This window comes from Chiloscyllium plagiosum, unplaced genomic scaffold (assembly GCF_037043375.1).
Source record: "Chiloscyllium plagiosum isolate Xiang-an unplaced genomic scaffold, Cpla_swu_hap1 HiC_scaffold_3, whole genome shotgun sequence".
Classification (NCBI taxonomy): Eukaryota; Metazoa; Chordata; class Chondrichthyes; order Orectolobiformes; family Hemiscylliidae; genus Chiloscyllium; species Chiloscyllium plagiosum.
Window position 1 is genome coordinate 24,986,448 of NW_028270141.1, and position 19,155 is coordinate 25,005,602.

Here is a 19,155-nt window from a genome sequence, read left to right on the forward strand (position 1 = left end):
AACAATGTGGAATGTGGTAAGTCCTAAACACGGTATAAGTCCAAGACAACACATCCATAGGAATTGTCACTATCTGCACAAGCAGAGTTCTGGGTTTTGAAATTTGAGTAGTTGATGTCACTATTCACAATGTAGAGGACAATATGGTTGACATGTTCAGGGATGTGGTCATACTGCAGTTTCGGGGTGTTCAAGTAGAAGTGGATGACTTCTGCAATCTCTGCCTGATTTCAGAGAATTCAAGAGAATCAAGCAGAGAGTGCAGAAATCCCTTGAGAATACCTTGCTGACAAATTAGTAATCTGCTTTGGATACTGGTGAGAGTAATTGATACTCAGGAGAGTACTATTAGAGCCAAGTCAGTGACACCACAGGCAGCTCAGCTGTACAGGAGGAAAAGGAGGACAGTGGGTGTGCAATTCTGCAAGGGCTTTCTTTATTTTGGGAAACAGACAGACATTTCTATAGCTGTAACCATGAATCCAGGATAGTATGTTGCTTTCCTTGTGCCAAGGTCAACAGTGTGATAGAATGGGTGACATTCTTTTGGTCAAGAGTGAACAGCCAAAGATCATAGTCCATTTTGGTGGGGAAAAAAAAGGAGGTCCTGAAAGCAGGTTTCCTGGAGGACGTGCCGGGAAATGTAGTTGCATATTGTGTCGAGAGTATGAGTTGCTGTCGATGGCCCATAGCACCTCATGGATGCCGAGTGTTGAGTTTTGAATATATTCGAAATCTGTCCCATCTAGCATGGCGATAGTGCCACACAGATGAAGGGTGTTCTCAATGTGAAGGTAGAGCTGTGACTCCATGAGAACTGTGCAGTGGTCACTCTTACCAATACTGACTTGGTCACAGATGCATTTGTAGCAAGCAAGTTGGTGAGTTTACCTTTTGTTGGTTCCTTTGCCCTCTGCTGCAGACCCAGCTCAAGCAGCTATGTCCTTTAGGTAGTAAGCATTCAAGTACAATTCACAGTGTAGGTTTCGAGGCGATTGAGAAATATGCAAAATGATGTAACATGCAAGCAGTACTACATTAATCCTATAAATAGTTTGTATGAATAATATTTAATTAAAAATAAACAAGGTTATTGTTTGTGGTTCAAACAGGGATTGTGAACAATAAATAATATATAATTGAACTCAAAGTCTGAGAACTATGCAAAAACCAAATAAATTCAAGAGAATTCAATAAAACATAGGTGTTCCATTCTACAGCTTTGGTAGCCAGTGGGGGGGGGGGGGGGGGGGGGGTGGTATCTTAGATATTTACATTATATTAATGAATTGGATGTATGCACAGAATGTCTTGCAGATTCTCTGGTAGGACATGGTTAAGGAGCCAATCTAACACTGATCCCTCCATTTTAACCACCTTCTGCCACCATGATCTTCTTTCCTGAGGGCCAGAAACATTCTCCTCAAAGAGTCTGCAAATAGGGTATTGATAATTTCAGTGAGTAGACAAATCTTTGATAGATGAAGTATAATGCTGGAAGAACAGAATAGCAGAGTATTATATAAATGGGCAAAAACTGAAGGTGTGGAAGGATTTGAGTGTCCTTGTATATGACATGAAATCTTAGCAGGAAGGTATGACAAGTAATTAGGAAGATAAGTGGAATTTTGGCCTTTATTGCAAGGAAGGCAGAGTATGAAAGTAAGGAAGTCATTCTGTAATTATCCAGAACATTCAGAAGACCACGGAGAAAGTGAGGACTGCAGATGCTGGAGAGTCAGAGTCAAAGGGTGGCACTGGAAAAGCACAGGAGGTCAGGTAGCATCTGGAGAGCAGGAGAGTTGGTCTTATGCCCGAAACGTCAAATCTCCTGCTCCTCGGATGCTGCCTGACTTACTGTGCTTTTCCAGCACAACACTTTTCGACATTGAGAATACCACACCTAGAGTGCTATATCTAGTTTTGGTCTCCTAAACTAAGAAGGGATAAATTGTAATTGAAAGAATTCAGAGAAAGTTAACTGGACTGAATCCTGGGACGATGGGGCAATTTTATGTGGAAAAGATTGGGCCTATTAGAATTCAGAAGAATAAGTGATGATTATATTGATTTTCAGAGTGTTAACAGGGTATGTTTCTTCTCATTGGGAAATCTGGAACTAGTGGAAGAGGACACATTTTAAAAACAAAAAGTCTCACATTTAAGACTGAGGTAAGGAAAAACCATATTCTCTGATGGTTGTTAGTCTTTGAAATGCTCTAACATGAAGAGCAAAGGAAGACTGTGTTATTGAATATATTCAAGTCAGAGTTAGACAAATTTTGATCTACAGAGGAGTAAACGATTAAAGGGAAGAGTTGGTGAGCAGGCAGAAAGTGAATCAGAGTCATACAGCACGAAAACAGCCCCTTTGCTCCAACCAGTTCATGCCGACCATAATCCCAAACTAAATTAGTCCCACCTGCCTGTGCTTGGCCCATATCTTTCCAAACATTTTTTATTCATGTACTTATCCAAATGTCTTTTAAATATTGTGACTTTACCTGCATCTATCACCTCCTCTGCAGTTCATTCCAGACACGAACGATACTCTGTGTAAAAAAAGTTGCATCTCACGTCTTTTTAAAATCTTTCTGCTCTCACCTTAAAAGGTATGCCCCCTAGTCTTGAAATCCCCCACCTTAGGGAAAAGACATCTGCTATTCACCTTATCTATAATCCTCATGATTTTAATAAACCTTTGTAAGGTCATCCCATCAACCTCCTGTGCTGTAATGAAAAAAGTTGCAGTCTAGCCAGCCTCTCCTTATAACTCAAACCTTCCATTCAGTGGAGTTAAAGGAACAATTGTTTCTGTCATGATTTCAATGAATGACAGAGCAAACCTGAGAGGCCAAATGTTGTACCCTGCTCCTCTTTCTTCAGTTACGTTATAATACATAGCAAGAAATATTTTAGGAAATCATCAAATACATAGTAGTGTTTTCTGGATTTATGTTCTCCTTTGTCCCTAGAAATAATTGAGTGCTACATTTTAACAATATTCTCTGATGATTTACATAACATGTAAATTTAGTTTAATAATCATTGTTGTCTATGCAGTTATGTTTTTGATAATTTTTCATATGTGACACTTTAGCTTTCATTTTTAAGTATAAATGTGTTAAACATGTCATTCTGAGCAGTTTATGTTTGGGAAATAAAGTACCATAAGTTCATTGAAAACCAATGCATCTCCAGATCAGTGATCATGGAAAGGGTGGTAACATAAAATCAATGCAAATAGTCAGTTTTACATCTCTTCAATAGAAACGAAAACTGAGACACTCCCTGATTCAAGTTCACCCATTTTAGAGTCCAGGCTGGAAATCTGGCAGCTGAGGCCCTGTCCCAGATTGAACTAAGCCAGTTTTGATTCTTTTGATTTCAGCTGGAATGAAAATCAGACATATTCTAAAGGGCATTAAACTCCACAGCTTACCATCTAAACAACAGTGATAACAAATGTGGCCACAAAGTCCAGTTGCTTAAAAACCTCAACAGTTTACCTGACCTATATTTACTGGTCACTGTTTAAGTAGTAAGGTGACCCAATTGGAAAATTTGGATTATTGTAATTGTTTGTGATATCAAAGGCACTGGCACCTACTTGTAAATTTCTAACTCCAGTAGAAGGAATGACTTTTTCATGTATTTTGTTGAATTTTCATTTTGCATTCATAACAAACTTCAAAGTGTTACCTGTGGGGCTTGACATCTGGTGCAAAAAAATACTTAGAAAAGTAAATGAACTTTTTACTACCTGGGTTTTTCATTTAGTCCACATTGTGTTTAGTTTTACCTATTGTTTAAATACATACAGACTTTTTGGCTGAATTTCTTGATTATCGTTCTGGACAGGAATGAATTAAGACAGAATTTTATTCTGTAAACCTTCTATAATTTTTCTGTCTTAAAGGTGTACTTTGCAAACATTTGGGTGATTTGCTTGTTGATTGTGATAATGAAGGTAACCAGCTATGGGTATTGTAGCATAGTAATTACATGGCCTCAGAAACAAGAGAGCTGGATTAATAATTTGGGGACCTGAGTTTAAATCCCATCCTGACCATTTGTGACTTTTAATTTAGTTAATTAAATTATGAAGGTTCAAATAAAAAGCTGACATCAATGATGAAGATAATGGATTTCATTTTTAAAAATCCAATTGCACATGGACGGCAATAAATTGAGGGATGTGTAGGTCAGAATGATCTTAGATTAAGATAAATGCTTGCACAACATTGTGGGTCGAAGGGCCTGTACTGTACTTTACTGTTCTATGTTCTATGTTTTATTGGAAAGTCATGATAGAAAAGAAGTCTGCCTTTCTTACTGAATCTGGCCTAAATGTGACTTCCGTCCCTGAGCAACATGGTCAGAAACTGAACAACCATTTGATCGGCCGAGCAAGCCATTGAATGTAAAATTAAATTAAAGCCAGTTGGACCAACCATCATTGACACAGACACTGAACTTCCACTTGGTAAGGGTATACTATGCCCAGTTAATCCTGTAAAATCCTCCTCAATGACACTTGGGAATTTGTACTAAAATTGGTGGAACTATCCTGCAGGTGGGGAGTGAGGGGTGACCTGTGTAGGATCTTCTAGTCACGCACTCACAAGGCATCAGGACATTAATCGATGCTATCTTTGCAAGGTCACACTTCATGTTGTTTTCCCATGATGAGGTCAATGTTGCAGCCTGGGCAATTGGTTTCAGAAATCTAGCTGGGTACCACTGGGCATAGGATTGTACACACATGGCACTGAGAGACTGTACCTCAATACTCCAGAATTCATCAATAGGGAGGGATTCCATTTAATAATATGTCCAGGTGGTGTGAGATCACTATTACAGTTCTTGGAAGTAAATGCCGCTGCCAAGACTCCTACATCCTGTAGCAGCATTCTCAGGTACTTGATGTGTTTAAGGATCCAGGTGCCTTACAAGTGTGGCTACTGAGAGCAAGGCTACCTAATGCAACCATGACTGGTGACACCACTGCACAACCCCCTCACTGATGCAGAGGGCTGCGACAATGCTGTCTGTACTTCAACCAGATTTAGGGGACGAGTTGGTAAAGAGGTGGGAGGAAACAGGCGAAGGCACTATGAAAGATGTGGTTCAACTTCCTGGACTGGTCTAGTGGATCACCTCCAGTATAATCTGGATAGAGTTCACTGCATTCTCCTGGTGTGCTGTGCTCTACATGACTGGGACAGGCAATAATGTGGTGTACAATATGCTGAGGAACTGGGGAACGGATGCAGTCGAGCAGAGAAGGAGGATAGTGAGGAGGAGGATAGTGAGGAGGAGAAAGGTCTCCTTGTACAGGACAGGGATTAGCCATGTCAGATGCTACAAGACAAATAGGACCTGGTTGATTCCAGTAGATGGGAGCTGGGGGCAGCAGAACATCAGCAGACTGTAAAACAGTTTTTGGTCATGATACCCAGCACTTAATGCGTATTGTGGGTGCGAATTGCATTCTCTTTGACAAGTTGCAGGTGTCCCATGGACAATGGGGACATTGTTAGTGACCTAGAGAGAGTGGTTGCATGTGATATGCTAAGGATAGACAAACTGTATGGTCTGGTGGTTACACTGTGATGATGGTGAGAGAATAAGGCACAATAATGCCTTCAGTTGTGGATGATTAGCTGTCTTTCCTAAAGTTGGTTGCATTTGGGCTGACCAAACATCATCAGATTGTCTTTCAGCACATCTACTATTTCAATGTCCATACTGACTACCAGTAAATGGAGTGAAATTTCCACAATCATATTCAGATTTGGTAATCTCCTTATTGAGTCTGAGGTAAGTATTTTGTATCTGGTTTGTAGCAAATATCAATATCATAGCCCTCCACTTTTACCAGAGGTGCTTGTGGACTAGGTGGTATACTCATCAGATGTTTGTGCCAAATTATTCTAAACGGTTTGTAATCAGGTTTCATAGTGAATTGCTCACCAAACAGTGGGTATAGAATGCTGTAATACTGAATTCCAGAGCGAGTGTTTCTTCTCTTTTCTTGGAATAATGGAATTATTCTTGTGATTGATTCTTGGATACAAATGTAACTGATTTGCCATCTTGCATGATGCATGATCCTAGCCTTTTCTGAGATGCACCAACTCCTAGGATTGGCTTCTTCCTTGAACTATAGAATTTTAGAATACAAGTTTCTTCTGACATTGTCCATTTGAGCCTGTGTTGATAGTTCTCTTGATATAGATTTGGGAGATCTTTCCTTGAGAGATCTCTTAAAGACAATGCTTTAACAGAAAAGATTGATATGTATGGAAGTTACAAACTTCCAAGACATTCCGTAGGTCTTTTTTTATCATCATCAAAGGTTTGTCTTCAACAGCAAGAAGTGCCGGGTGAATGCAGGTCAGATAGCTTTTATTTAGGGGACTAGGCACATGTTGTGTCTTTGACTTGGTCTGAGTTGGTATGGATGTCATGAATAGATAGAGCTAAATAAAAGCTATCTGACCTGCATTCACCCGGCACTTCTTGCTGTTGAAGACAAACCTTTGATGATGAGCTCCTGCCATCAGCAAGTGTGGATTTTAGTTTTGGTTTTGCCATTATTGTGACATCAGCGACATGTCCAGGAATACTTCCTGTGATTCTGATCTTGTGCAGTTGGAACAGATCCTGACTGATAGGTAGATTTAAAGCTAGTCTCTGGAGTATTCTATTGGAGTATTTCCAAATCGTGTTCTGAAAGTAATAAGATTCTTTTCAGATTCCTTCACCAAGTGAACCAATCAATATCCATGCTTGAAGTCAAGCTTGGAAAAGAATCTAGTTCCTGTGAATGGGGGATTCATTTCTTCTGATGTTGAAATTTTGTGTGGGCACCTTGTTGAGAGAAATATTTAGGTGGCTTATGTCCAAACCTACCATGATTATGCAATCTTTCTTTTAGCACACACAAAATGATCTACATCAGTCTGTATGATGATGTATGAGACAGATATTACCATTACAGTTTGATCTGCTATAACGCGACAGTTGTATTCCTCTGCAATCTTGAGCTATAGAAAATCATGCTGTTGACGATCACTAATAGAAAATCTCCATACCTGTTCAGTAGAAAGTTTGTATTGTCTAAACAACATCCACAATTCGTCAATTACATTATAGCCAATTAGCGCAAATGAAACACGTGTTATAGCAGAGCGACCTGTAAATTCAATATCACCCAGCTCGCTTTTAATTTGTTCTTGTGTATACAAACAGCATAACTGTAAGACAGACCAGCTAAAAGTGACTGATTTCTTGCCCAATTAGTGAAACAGAGGAGTTTAAAGAGAATTGTCAATAGTTGTGTGGCCGCCATTAGACTTGCTTTTAATTCCAGATTTTACGGAATTCAAATGTCATGATCTGCCAATCTGAGATCTGAACCAATGTGCACTGAAGATTTTCTGTGTCTTGGATTATTAGCCCAGTGACATCTGGCTTTCTCTGCGGTGTTGCACTTATCACCTTTGAAGTTTTCAATGGTTCGGATTTGTCTAGATATATGTTGTTGAATACTAGGTTGAGTCATTTTGAATGTTCTTAACCTCTTCTATTGCACTTTGACAATTTGTGAATGCTCACATTGCTGAGATCCACACATGCTTGTCGGCCTGTTATTACTGGTCCATTAGATTAGATTAGATTAGATTACTTACAGTGTGGAAACAGGCCCTTCTGCCCAACAAGTCCACACCGACCCGCCGAAGCGCAACCCACCCATTCCCCTACATTTACCCCTTTACCTAACACTACGGGCAATTTAGCATGGCCAATTCACCTGACCTGCACAGCTTTGGACTGTGGGAGGAAACACAGACACGGGGAGAATGTGCAAACTCCATACAGTCAGTTGCCTGAGTCGGGAATTGAACCCGGGTCTCTGGCGCTGTGAGGCAGCAGTGCTAACCACTGTGCCACCCTGCCGCCCATTCATGTCCACTTGGTAAAATAACTGTGGCTTGCAAGCAGAATTGGTAAAGCTGCATTTAACCATCACTGTACCATTGCAAGGAAAGGCTGACTCATCATATGCAGTCACTTTTAATTTTCTATGATTCACATTTAGTGTTCTGACTGTAGGATGTTTGTGTTAGCTCCTACGTTGACTTTGGTTTTAAGTTTGTGTTTGCTCATTTCTTCAGGCATATAATGTTAATACTGGCAAAAGCTTCCAACTGTGGGACCGAATTCACAGATGTGTCACATTCACAACGTGGGAAGCCTGGCCTTCCACTCTGAATGCTCACCCTGATCAGCCTTGTTACAGCTCTCATGAATTTGCCAAAGCTTATGGAGGTCTCTTACACATTGCTGTTGTCACGGTCAATACGCACCACATGCTTTTTGTTTGGTTGCATCCAACAATATCCTCTCTGGTTGCACCTTTACAATGCATGATGTGCAAAGATCTTAGAATGCAGGCAGGTTTCAAAGTGGTTACAGCAGACTGCCCTCCCCACACAACCTTCTGCATCCTGGTTACTGCACCAGAACTGGGAACCACACTTAATATCTACAGCTGTTGTTGTCTGGCTGCAATGGCTTCCTATTTTCTGCCATCATAGCAGTGTGTCAATGTTGTGACCTTTCTTTTCCACCAAGAAATTTGTTTTGGAAATCTTCGATGGCCATTGAGGCTATAACCAGCTCCATTATCTGTTCAGACAGCTCAGCCTCTAAGAAATCACAGTCCTTGCTCTTGTTACAACACTTACTGATGAACTGATTCATTGATTTTCAAAGCTGTTGCCTGTAAGTCATCAGCTGTATGTGGTGATAAGCTCTCTTGTACTCAAAAATGATCATATGTTATTTCCCATAAGATCATGAAATCTCTGCAGTGTGGAAGCAGGCCATTCGGCCCATTGAGTCCACACTCACCCTCTGAAGAGCATATTATGGACAATTTAGCATGGCCAAGCCACCTAACCTGCACACCTTTTGACTGTGGGAGAATACCAGAGCACCCAGATGAAACCCACACAGATACAGGATTTAACATGTAAACTCCACACAGACAGTAACCTGAGGGTCGATTCGAACCCAGTGCTAACCACTGTACCACCATCTCATCCGGGATCTTCTCAGGATCTCTCTAGTCCTCTTTGGACAGACCCTAAGTGCTGACTCTTTGCAGTCCCTGGCTTCCAATATCTTTAACTTCATTATTTGCTCATCTGGTTCTGCAAAATCTAAATCAAAAGAAGCAGAGTTCCATCCTTGGTTTAAAAATAACTAAATTCAGAATGCACATCTATAGCCATCTACTTATGCTGAGAAATTTGCTAGTTACTTTCCAAATATTCCCTGTCTTTTACAAATACCATCAATATCTAGTAGCAAGACTAAAAGGCTATTCCATGTGCAGTTTCAGCTTTTTTTGCTTTTGCTTTTTAAACGTTTTACCTGCGCTGTTCTCTGTGCACCTTTTGGCATTTTTGCTTCATGCACCTTTTCCTTCTTGCGTGGGTACGGCACTAAAGGTAATCTTGATGACCCTGCAGGTACAAAAGCCCACCTTGCCATGGAATTGCTGCCTGCATGCGGCACTGATGTGGTCACCTCACAAATCAACTACTCATTGTACAGACAATATTAGAATCATAGAATCCCTACAGTGTGGAATCATTCAGCCCAACAAGTCCACAACAACCTTCCAAAGAGTAACCCACCCAGACCCATTCCCCTACCGTAATGCACCTAACCTATATATCCCTGAACACTACGGGCAATTTTAGCATGGCCTGGACATCTTTGGATTGTGGGAGGAAACCGAAGTAGACATGCAGGTAGACTGGGAGAATCAGGATGGTATTGGGCCACAAGAAAGAGACTTTGTGGAGTGCCTCAGAGATGGATTCTTAGAGCAGCTGGTGCTGGAGCCGACCAGGGAGAAGGCAATTCTGGATCTGGTGTTGTGTAACGAACCAGAATTGGTCAGAGATCTCGAAGTGAAGGAGCCATTGGGAAGTAGTGACCATAATACAATAAGCTTCAATCTGCAATTTGAGAGGGAGAGGGTACAGTCGGAAGTGACAGTACTTCTGTTGAATAAAGGGAATTATGGAGCTATGAGGGAGGAGCTGGCCAAAGTTCAATGGTGCAATACCTTAGCAGGGATGACCGTGGAGGAACAATGGCGGATATTTCTGTGTATAATGCAGAAGTTGCAGGATCAGTTCATTCCTAAAAGGAAGAAAGATCCCAGGAGGAGGCATGGGCGGCCGTGGCTGACGAGGGAAGTAAAGAAACATATAAAGTTAAAAGAGAAAAAGTATAACATAGCTAAGATAAGTGGGAAAACTGAGGACTGGGAAGCTTTTAAAGAGCAATAGAGGATTACTAAGAAGGAAATACGCAGAGGAAAAATGAGGTACGAAGGTAAACTGGCCAAGAATATTAAGGAGGATAGTAAAAGCTTTTTTAGGTATGTGCAAGGCAAAAAAATGGTTAGGACAAAAATTGGGCCCTTGAAGACAGAAACAGGGGAATATATTACTAGGAACAAAGAAATGGCAGAGGAATTAAATGGGTACTTCAGATCTGTGTTCACTTGGGAAGACACAAGCAATCTCCCTGAGGTAACAGTGGCTGAAGGACCTGAACTTAAGGGAATTTATATTTGCCAGGATTTGGTGTTGGAGAAGCTGTTAGGTCTGAAGGTTGATAAGTCTCCGGGGCCTGATGGTCTGCATCCCAGGGTACTGAAGGTGGTGGCTCGGGAAATCGTGGATGCGTTGGTGATTATTTTCCAGAGTTCAATAGATTCGGGGTCGGTTCCTGAGGATTGGAGGGTGGCTAATGTTATACCACTTTTTAAGAAAGGTGGGCGAGAGAAAGCAGGTAATTATAGACCAGTTAGTCTGACCTCAATGGTGGGAAAGATGCTGGAGTCTATTATAAAGGATGAAATTACTGCACATCTGGATAGTAGTAACAGGATAGGACAGAGTCAGCATGGATTTATGAAGGGGAAATCATGCTTGACTAATCTTCTTGAATTTTTTGAGGATGTAACTATGAAGTTGGACGAGGGAAATCCAGTAGATGTAGTGTACCTGGACTTTCAGAAAGCTTTTGATAAAGTCCCACACAGGAGGTTAGTGAGTAAAATTAGGGTGCATGGTATTGGGGGCAAAGTACTAGATTGGATTGAAAATTGGTTGGCTAATAGGAAACAAAGGGTAGTGATAAACGGCTCCATTTTGGAATGGCAGGCAGTGACCAGTGGGGTACCGCAGGGATCCGTGCTGGGGCCGCAGCTTTTTACAATATATGTTAATGATATAGAAGATGGTATCAGCAATAACATTAGCAAATTTGCTGATGATACAAAGCTGGGTGGCAGGGTGAAAAGTGATGAGGATGTTAAGAGATTACAGGGTGACCTGGACAAGTTAGGGGAGTGGGCAGATGCATGGCAGATGCAGTTTAATGTGGATAAATGTATGGTTATCCACTTTGGTAGCAAGAACAGGAAGGCAGACTACTACCTCAATGGAATCAATTTATGTAAAGGGGCAGTACAGAGAGATCTGGGTGTTCTTGTACACCAGTCAATGAAGGCAAGCATGCAGGTACAGCAGGTAGTGAAGAAGGCTAACAGCATGCTGGCCTTCATAACAAGAGGAATTGAGTATAGAAGCAAAGAGGTGCTTCTGCAGCTGTACAGGGCCCTGGTGAGACCACACCTGGAGTACTGTGTGCAGTTCTGGTCTCCAAATTTGAGAAAAGACATTCTGGCTATTGAGGGAATGCAGCGTAGGTTCACGAGGTCAATTCCTGGAATGGCAGGATTACCTTACGCCGAAAGACTGGAGCGACTGGGCTTGTATACCCTTGAGTTTCGAAGACTGAGAGGGGATCTGATTGAGACGTATAAGATTATGAAAGGATTGGACACTCTGGCAGTAGGAAACATATTTCCACTGATGGGTGAGTGCCGAACCAGAGGACACAGCTTAAAAATACGGGGTAGACCATTTAGGACAGAGCTCAAGAGAAACTTCTTCACCCAGAGAGTGGTGGCTGTGTGGAATGCTCTGCCACAGGGGGCAGTGGAGGACCACTCACTGGATTCATTTAAGAAGGAGTTGGATAGAGCTCTCAAAGATAGTGGAATCAAGGGTTATGGAGATAAGGCAGGAACAGGATACTAATTAGGAATGATCAGCCATGATTATATTGAATGGCGGTGCAGGCTCGAAGGGCTGAATGGCCTACTCCTGCATCTACTGTCTATTGTCTACCAACCATGCAGACACGGGGAAAATGTGCAAATGCCACACAGTCGTCCAAGGCGGGAATCGAACTAGGGTACTTGGCGCTGTGAGGTAGCAGTGCTAGCTACTGTGCGCCTTGTTATGAAGTGATCTTTTTTCTCTCATGAGGTCCTGGTGCAAATGTGACCTCTGTACTGCTTCAAATTTTGTTTGAAGTCTTTCCCTTTAGTTTTCAAGTTCACTTCGCTGCCTTCCTTTTTTAAAGAAACTCCCTGACCACTATTTTTAAAAAAACTTGTGCTGTGTCCTTTATCATGGAATAACCATTCTCATTCTTCATTGGTAAGCTAGCTTAAGTTCAAATGTGCTTAAATATCTCAATCATGTTTATGGCACAACAAACTGAAAACATGGGCCATTTCTCAAAACTTACAAACCTGCCTACCTCTCTCTTCTCCATCAAGAAACCAATGAAGTTTCTATTCATTCACAGGATGTGAGCATTGTTAGCTAGGCCTCTAATTGCCCAGAGCACCCTTAAGAGTCAATCACATTGCTGTGGATCTGGAGTTACATGTAGGCCAGACCAGGTAAGGACAACAGTTTCCTTCTCCAAAGGATGTTAGGAAAGTAGTTGAGTTTTTCAAGCATTCAACAGAGGCTTCATGATCATGAGATTCTACTTCCAGATTAAATAAAAATTGAATTCAAACTTCTTCATCTGCCATGGTGAGATTCAAACCAGGGTCCCCAGAAACATTAATAACAATAAAAACAGAAGTTGCTGGAAAAGCTCAGCAGGTCTGGCAGCATCTGTAAAGAGACGTCAGAGTTAATGTTTCGGGTCTGGTGACCTATCCTCACCAGACCTGAGATGTTAACTCTGATTTCTATTCATAGATGCTGCCAGACCTGCTGAGCTTTTCCAGCAACTTCTGTTTTTATTGTTGTTTTGGTTTTTGATTTACAGCATCTGCAGTTCTTTCGGTTTTTATTCCCCAGAACATTATCTGGGCCGCCGGATTAATCGTCGAGCAATACTCAGCGAGGCCATCACCTTCCCTTGTGGCAAGCCCGTGGTCATCTGTTTATTATTTCCATATCTGGCTCCTTGCCTAGTTTTGTTGAATCAAACTATTATTTTACTGCCCTAGAGGACAAATAATTGCAAGTTGTTGCAGATTATTCCTTCAACTTGAACTATGCGTTCAAAATATTACTTACCTTTGTATAAAAGATCAGTAGTCCGTGTGTGCAATTCACATAAGTCGTAGATGTTATCGCTGAAATTCAGTGTTGGCAGAGACCTTAAACTGTACCTGGACTATACCTCCTCCCACCCTGCCCCCTGTAAAAACGCCATCCCATATTCCCAATTCCTTCGACTCTGCCGCATCTGCTCCCAGGAGGACCAGTTCCAAAAACGTACAACCCAGATGGCCTCTTCTTCAAGGACCGCAGTTTCCCCCCCAACGTGGTCGATGATGCCCTCCACCGCATCTCTTCCACTTCCCGCTCCTCCGCCCTTGAGCCCCACCCCTCCAACCGCCACCAAGACAGAACCCCACTGGTCCTCACCTACCACCCCACCAATCTCCATGTACAGCGCATCATCCGCCGTCATTTCCGCCACCTCCAAACGGACCCCACCACCAAGGATATATTTCCCTCCCCTCCCCTATCAGCATTCCGTAAAGACCACTCCCTCCATGACTCCCTCGTCAGATCCACGCCCCCCACCAACCCAACCTCCACTCCCGGCACCTTCCCCTGCAACCGCAGGAGGTGCAAGACTTGCGCCCACACCTCCCCCCTCACCTCCCTCCCAGGCCCCAAAGGAAACTTCCATATCTGCCACAAATTCACCTGCACCTCCACACACATCATCTATTGCATCCTCTGCACCCGATGTGGCCTCCTCTATATTGGGGAGACAGGCCGCCTACTTGCGGAGCGTTTCAGAGAACACCTCTGGGACACCTGGACCAACCAACCCAACCACCCTGTGGCTCAACACTTCAACTCCCCCTCCCACTCCCACTCCACCAAGGATATGCAGGTCTTTGGACTCCTCTATCGCCAGACCACAACAACACGACGGTTGGAGGAAGAGCGCCTCATCTTCCGCCTAGGAACCCTCCAACCACAAGGGATGAACTCGGATTTCACCAGTTTCCTCATTTCCCCTCTCCCCACCTTGTCTCAGTCAAATCTATCGAACTCAGCACCGCCTTCCTAACCTGCAATCTTCTTCCTGACCTCTCCGCCCCCACCCCAGTCTGACCTATCACCCTCACCTTGACCTCTTTCCACCTATCGCATTTCCAACGCCCCTCCCCCAAGTCCCTCCTCCCTACCTTTTATCTTTGCCTACTGGACACACTTTGCTCATTCCTAAAGAAGGGCTTATGCCCGAAACGTCGATTCTCCTGTTCCCTGGATGCTGCCTGACCTGCTGCGCTGTTCCAGCAACATATTTTCAGCTCTGATCTCCAGCATCTGCAGACCTCACTTTCTCCACCTTAAACTGATAGTCGTGGATAACTGCCAAATATTCCTTTGTACTGAAGGCCTGGTGTACATTGGACAATTGGAACTGCTGCTGTTGACTTTGGTTGCCCAATGAAATTGAACGTCAACTTCTTCGAGGAGACGAAAATGCTTCTAAGTGTTCTAACTTCTGGTGACTAATCTTTTGCTTTTTTGGGCCTTGGCACTTGAACTTTAATCTCAGCAATTCACCCAAAAAAGGAACCAATTTGACTTTTGCACTTCGTACAAGAATGGGTTAAATTGCAGCCTTTACACAAGGAAAGAGCAAATAATTGGAGATATAAAGAATTATATTATGAAGTAACTGAAAAGTTTCTTCGCTTTGCAACCCAAGAGAGCTGAAATGAAATCTGTTTGAGTTTTATTGAAATATGGATTTTGACGTTCTTCCTTAAAATAAATCGTAGCGTCTCAGTGGTCTGACCAAGCATAATTATTCTGCTTGACTTGAAAATAATTTTGAGCATAGAAGGTACAACCTAAAAACAGATTGTTTGGGCACCTGGTGTGGAGGGGGGAGGGTAGGTCAGGTCAGAGGACCTCCCCGTGGGTCTGCTCCTGGGCCTGGCCAAACTGGCCATAAACAGGTCCAGGCAGTGGGCCATGAAGGGAGTTGTTAGGGCTGATTGCCTGCCCCTCTTCTGCGGTTATGTTAGAGCCTGGGTGTCCCTGGAGAAGGAGCATGCGGTGTCTACCAACACCCTTGAGATTTTCTGGGAAAGGTGGGCACCGCAGGGAGCGGAGTGTATTATTTCCCCGTCCAACTCTATTTTGATTTAATCCCTGCCCTCACCTTCACTGTTTGATCACGCAGCATTGCCTTTTGAGAAGGGTCCTGTTTGTCACTGGCCACGCGGGCGTTTCCTTTCTTCCTGGTGATGGAATATAAATGAAGATTTACACATTTATCATTTGTCAAAGTAAAAAAAAAGAAAAAAAAACATTGTTCAGGTGAAATAAATTATTCAGGCCAACTAATTAATGTTGGTATTTGTATTCATGTGAGCAGTATTCCTGATTGTGTATGGACATTCTGTTTGGATATTCCTCTATTGAACGAACTGGTTATTTAATATTGAAATGGAGCCCACCAGCCTCAAAGTGCACAGCGACCTACCTTGGTAAGGTAATTGGTATGTGCATGCCTATTGGTCACAGGCAGAGATATATTGACAAATGATCATACAATTCTTAATTCAAAGCCACCATTCCCATTTTCCAAGTTCTCACTTAACCAAATCCTTGTTCTTACTTCACTTAATAGAAACTGATACACAAGGTATGCACCTTTAATGCTTACGCAGGAATTACAGGCGTTAGATGTTTGATTATTGCTGAACATTTGAAAGGTTCTGTTTGATGCTAAATTCACTTGTAGAGAAAGAGAGTAGGCTCTTCCTGCAGTGCTGCTGCTTCACCAATTATTTTCTTCAGGCTTGGGTGGCCTGGAATAGAACATAACTGGGAGCATAAAGGAAAAGACCACAAGACATACTTCAGAAGTGGGAGGAGGTAGAATAAAAGACACGGCCACTTCTATGTGTCAGAGCTCTACAATCACAGCTTTCTACTGAACTCATCTCCATCTATTCATTCACTCACAAGCATTGTCATTCTTCTTCCCCTTGCTGTCTCAGTTAGCCCTCTTTGTCTTTCCACTCATTCATAACTCCTTCAATTGACTGGACATGAGAAAAATCCTAACAAATAGACATTTAAAATCACAATTTATTAGAATAACCATTGCAGCATTCTATTAAAACAAAGAACTCACCTTGTGTATTTCCTTATTCAAAAACCAAAAAACAGGAGCTGAAGGAGACTCCAAATATCTATTAATCACCATTCAATTTACTCAAATACTGAACAACCACAGATTCTGGGTTCCAGATTTCCAGAGATTCACCACTCTCTGGATGTTAATTGAATCAGTTGACTATTTCTTATCAACATGCTGTCTGTTAGTGACATCATCAAAAGCACAATAACATGGATGTGGATGATATTCAGCCAGAGCTCACTAGCATCTCTTCCAAGCAACCTTTCAATTTATGATTTCAGCTGTTTAGCTCTGAGCACAGAGTGCTTTAGGAATGGAATTTTTATCACTTTGCCTCAGAATCATGGAGAGGTACAGCATGGAAACAGACTCTTAAGTCCAACTTGTTGATGCTGGCCAGATATCTTAAATTAATCTAGTCCCATTTGCCAGCACTTGGCCCATATTCCTCTGAACCCTTCCTATTCTTACATCCATACAATCCATCTCTTTGATCAAACCTTTGGTCACCCATTGTGATATTTCCAAATTGGCTTAATGCCAAGCTTTTGTGAAATGTGTTGGTAGTTCTTGTTGCTTCTGCCTCTAGTACATCACCTTCTCCTGCAAGAAAGAGGGAAATATGTTTGAGTGTGCTGTGATATGTCCAGATGATGTTTGAAGAGCTAGCTATGTAGGTTGTGACTGTTAAATCTTCTATAGCAGCTAGTTTGTGAGGGGGATTTTAAGGAAATGGGTTGAAGTCCTGAATACTAATTGATAAAAATTGTAAATGAGTTAAGGGGAGAGGTATTGTGACTTGAGCAATCCATGATAATAATGCTGCAGTAGTTAGGAATAGCCACTTGAAAGCTGATCTTACCTTGTTAACCCTGATTAGATAATTGAACCTTTTCTGGTACCTCATCCAAGAACTTAATGGCATGTTCCTGGCATTCATTCATTTTGTCATCTCTTCCACCTGTCTCATCACATGACCTAATGACCTGACTCCACACCCCTTGTTTGATATTGGGAATCTCTCTTGCTGTTGATGTTGTGCAGCAAGACATGCATTGCAATAATAAGAGAATCTTGGTACACTCCCCCAGCTGCCAAAGTTCCAACACTTTCAATCCTGTCTTTAGCTCCATGTGTTCCTCTTCTTTAAGAGACATTTGTTGCCATTATACAGTGTTATCCACCTTCCCCCTCTCTTTGGGTAGAAAAAAATCTAGTAATCAGATATTTACAATTAATGATTGATCTAGCATCAACTACCATTTGTAAAATAGAATTCCAAACTTCTGCCAGCCATTACATGCCGTAATATTTTCTAATGTCACTCCTGAAAGCCCTGGTTTTAATTCTTAAATGGAAACCACTCTTGTCCTCGACTCCACAATCAGTGGAAATTGTTTCTTTCTCTATCTGTCCTCTCTCTTCCTCATAATACCTTGAAAACTTCAATCAAGTCACTCCTTAACCTTCTAATCTCCAGAGAATGCTTGGCTTTTAATCTCTCATCATGATTTAACACTTTGCAGTCACTTTTATTTCTATTCTGTTCTTCAAGCTGTGTGCTTGCATCTACTTCTGGCTAGCTCACTCCTCATCTTCCAAAAGCTCTGACATTTCAGATAGACACCCTGCTTATCAACTTACATTTTCACCTTTCTATTTGACTAGTAAGCATTCCTGATGAAGGGCTTTTGCCCGAAATGTTGATTCTCCTGCTCCTCGGATGCTGCCTGACCTGCTGTGCTTTTCCAGCACCACACTCTTGATTCTAATCTCTAGCATCTGCAGTCCTCACTTTTGCCTAGTAAACATTATTGCAGGTCACTACTCCGAAGGGTTTTGTTCCACCTCTCTCTTGGTAGATGTACAAATCTATTTCTGGCTGAATATATGCATTTTTAATTGTGATTACAGTTGAAATATGGCTTCAGCCACAGAAGTACCCAGAATTGAGTACTTTAATGATTATTGTGAAATGAGTAGTTAAGTTCACATGACTGTTTATCAAAGGCTTCTGCAGATCTCCAGTCTAGACATCTGTGAAATGACATTTTATCACCTGCAGGATGGAATTCCCTAGGCTGCAGTTTGGATTTTCTACTGGAATTTGTGCATTTATGTATTCGGAGAAGGTGATGCAGCCATTTCAACAAATAGAGAAATTAGATAGGATAAAAATAAAGACTTGGTAATGAGTAAGTTGGCAGTGATCCAAATAGAAAATCCAAATACCAAATGTGATGCATCTTGGATTTCTGAGGGACGTAAGATGGAAATAGGTACAGCTTTAGTGACAATCTTTCAATCCTCCTTGGATTGCTGCCAGAAGATGAGAGAATTGTAAATAAACTCCGTTCAGAAATTGGAGAGAGATAGGTCTGGTAGCTGGTGGATAGTTGGTGGTGGGGAAAATTTGAGAGACAATAATCCGGGTCAAAAATAAAAAGATAGTTGAACAAATTGAATAAATAAATGACATTCAGCACAGGTTTGTTCAGGCAAATCATTATCTGACAAACCTTCTTAGGTTCAAAGATTAAATACAAGAGACAAATAGTT

At 41.9% G+C, this 19,155-nt stretch overlaps 1 protein-coding gene across 18 annotated transcripts in view; it reads left to right on the forward strand.

Annotated features, from left to right (window-relative positions):
* LOC122541729 (myelin transcription factor 1-like protein) overlaps nt 1-19,155 on the forward strand; it is a 558,875-nt gene that overhangs the window by 173,181 nt on the left and 366,539 nt on the right. The gene's annotated exons all lie outside the window — the stretch shown is intronic.